The sequence below is a fragment of the Citrus clementina genome, unplaced genomic scaffold (genome assembly GCF_000493195.1).
Source record: "Citrus clementina cultivar Clemenules unplaced genomic scaffold, Citrus_clementina_v1.0 scaffold_5, whole genome shotgun sequence".
Lineage (NCBI taxonomy): Eukaryota > Viridiplantae > Streptophyta > Magnoliopsida > Sapindales > Rutaceae > Citrus > Citrus x clementina.
In genome coordinates, this window is record NW_006262201.1 from 38834736 (window position 1) to 38838312 (window position 3577).

Genomic DNA, 3577 nt, shown 5'->3' on the forward strand with positions numbered 1-3577 from the left:
CTCTCGGGATAACATCAAAGCTGTGCTCATGGTAAACTTATACCTAATATTACTGTCGTAAATTTTTTTAACTGTTAAATGAGACTTTTAAAGGTTTAAATATTATTTTTGTGGGGATGTATATTAAAATAAAAACAAATCAAATCTGCCCGTGAATTGTGTATTTAATAAGAACAAATATGTTTATATTTGGGACCAAAAGATCATTAGCCGGCATGCACACTATTATTATTTATTTAATGAAAGTTTTTCGTTGCGTTCAGAACGTATTTGTCGGTGCCACGGACACGAGTGCAGCTACAATGACATGGGCAATGACCAACGTAATGAAGAATCCCAGAGTAATGGAGAAAGCACAGAAGGAAGTGAGGGATTTGATTGGAAATAAAGGGTTTGTAGATGAAGATGATTTGCAAAAACTGCCATATATCAAAGCCATACTAAAAGAGACGTTCAGGTTGAATCCGCCGGGTCCAATAATACCAAGAGAAACAACCAAGAGTTGCATGATAGATGGATACGAGATACCAGCTAAGACACTTGTTTATTTGAATGGATGGGCAATATCAAGAGATCCCGAAGTTTGGGAGAGGCCAGATGAATTTGATCCTGACAGATTCATCATTGGCGACAAGTCCTATATTGAATTGACGGGACAAAATAATTATGAGCTTATACCATTTGGTGGTGGCAGAAGATTTTGTCCCGGGACTCTTATGGGGATTGCAACATTGGAGCTTGCAATTGCTAATCTTCTTTACAAATTTGATTGGGAAATGCCTGCTGGGATGAAGATTCAAGACTTGGATTTTGACATCGCCCCTGGTATCGTTATGCACAAGAAGAATCCTCTCTGTCTTGTGGCTACCAAATATATGTGATTTACAAGTACTTGTGCTATGCCTAAATAAAATAATAAAAATAAAAAATTGAATGCATATGAATAAGAAATTGTACTTGCTTATAAAGAATTTATTTATGCAAATTCGTCTTTCCAGAATAATTGATGTATCCTCTGTCTAACAAGTTTTGCATGTCCCTTTTTTTTTTTCTTTACCAACAAATTTTTAAAATATTTTTCGTAAACGTACCTATCCATCATGTTGTGGACCAAGATCTCCCTTTCATTTTAATAAGTACATCATTTCTCTCTCCGTATTTTCAAAACCTATCAAAGCTCTCTTGCTGTTAAAATAAAATAAAATGTTATCTTTTAAGTTTGTCTTTTTTTGTTCAATGATCAATGATGAATTTTACATCAAGGATAAAAAACTAGAAGACGCGACAATAAAAAACGACAATTTACATCTTTTTTAACGTCAATGAACTGGGAGTTTGAGTATGTACAGGAGTTTCTAACAATTTTCCCACGCGTAGTTAGTGTTTCTATGAAGCTGCTAATTATCAAGTCAGTCAGATAAAAACTACATGTTTGATTATATAATCAAATATTTTGGGGTTTGATTACTCTTTTTTTTTTTTCCTTGTGTGTAAACATTTGGGTCTTAATATGAGGCTTAAGCAACACGAGGCTTCTCATACAAATAAGTTTCCTTAGTGGCTACGATTTGGTTTAATTTGTAGATTGCTTGATGCGAGATTAAAGAAACGAACAAACAAAGTTTCCTCATTGCACTTCAGATCTACCGTTGCGTTAGATTTCATCCGCAAATAATTAAATGATCAATTAAATTTTTTTTTTTGAAGAATAAGAGAAGAACAATATTCTTAAACTAAACATTTCGTATAAGAAATTTAATGTGTGCGCCATTTTATAATTAAGGATGGTATAAGAATGATGAGCATGTTATATTGGTGGAGAATAATAATTATCGCAATGACTTTACTTATCTACTTTAGCAGGAGAAATTAAATCAGGTAAATATTAATTTAGTTTCTATATTTTTATTTAAATGCACACTTAATCTTTATATATTTAAAAACACCTCAAGAGTCAAGATACCTCTGCTGTTAAATATATTATATTCCTACAGTTATTTTTCTTTTCTTTTAAAATAATACTTTTGCAACAATATTCTTGCCTTAATGAGGATATTAATGGAAAGAAAAAAAATGTTGACTTATTAAATTAGCCTCGAAAGTAACATAAAAATTTCCACAATTTTTTATGTTATTATTTGACTTGTAGGACTAATTTGGTAAATTAATTTTTTATAAAATAACAATAAATGAAATCTTTGCAAGGATATTAAGCATGCTTTAACTTGCATTAATTTATTTATAAATGAATTTATTAGCAAGATTATTGCACCGGTACCCAAAAAAAAAACTAGTTCTTTCATACTGATTTTTTTTGTTAATATTTGAACAAATAATTATTATTAATTTACTAATTAAAATTTTATAAGTAAATTAATTAATGTCAAGAATATTATTGTAAAAGTAAACAAAAGGTAAGGTAAGAATGTAAAATATTTAACTATAAGGGTGTTTTCAAGTATTTTTAGAGTGAGGTTATTTGAACCTATTAAACTATTTATTAAACCCATTTACTAAATAAACTCACTATTGAAATTAAAAATTTTAATTTTTACTCTCTAAACTTACCTAAGTACCTAATAAAGCCTTACTAAATAAAATTATTAATAAATCAAATTTAATTAAACCCACTGTTTTGGTCTCTTCCTCTGTCCTTGTCCTTCTTTGTTTTGTATTTTGTATTCTTTATTTGTCAGTCATCAATGCCTCAAAAGAGGGAGTAATGATATTAGCCATTGTCAATTTGGTATTTGCAACTATAATGGTCTTGAAAGTACTGTAAATCTATTGTAATATGAAGACTTGATAAATTAACAATCAAGCAAGGCTTCATATTAACCATACAAGGAATTACGTAGCCTGAACATAGATGCTTATTGCTCGCATCACAACAAAAGCGAAAGAAGAAATTCACATCAAATTATGGATCCTAAATAATCGAATAAGATTCATCGTTTAACTTGGTTTTAATCCTTTATTGTTTTGGCAACCCCCATGAATTTAAGAGTAGTATTTATGAATCCATAATTATAACTTCATTTTTTCCTAGTTATTTTTTCTGTCCTTAAACATTATTGTGTTAATGGATATTTTGGTAATAAAAGTTTTTTATAAAATATTGACTTTATAGATTATTTTGATGGGTTTAAATAGCCATACTCGTTTGAAATATAAGTACTAAATAGACATTTAAATTAAAATATAAAAACCAAACAAATATTTATCCATTGAATTAAAAATTGTTCCAAAATTTCACATCTTGAGCGCAAAAATACCTCATTATTTTATTCTCGTTAAAGTCAATTCCACGAGAATATGGTTTTAGGAGAAACATCATATGCACCACATTAATCATATAAAAAATTCAATAACATTTTGTCATGTTTGTATTAAAGAAAAAGAAAAGATCAAATTAATGAACAGTTTTATGCATATCAAATAAAGTATTGATTGATTGGATTATCACCAAATCTATAAAAGATTTCCTAAGAAACTCTATGAAATAATTAATACTCAAAAAATTGGGTAAAAGCTCGTTTAGTCCCGCTATTTTGAAGCTAGTACCGGTTTAGTCCCT

At 29.2% G+C, this 3577-nt stretch overlaps 1 pseudogene; it reads left to right on the top strand.

Annotated features, from left to right (window-relative positions):
- The window catches only part of LOC18042973, a 1819-nt pseudogene extending 938 nt beyond the window's left edge, over window positions 1-881 (top strand).
- Window positions 882-3577: the final 2696 nt, after the last annotated feature.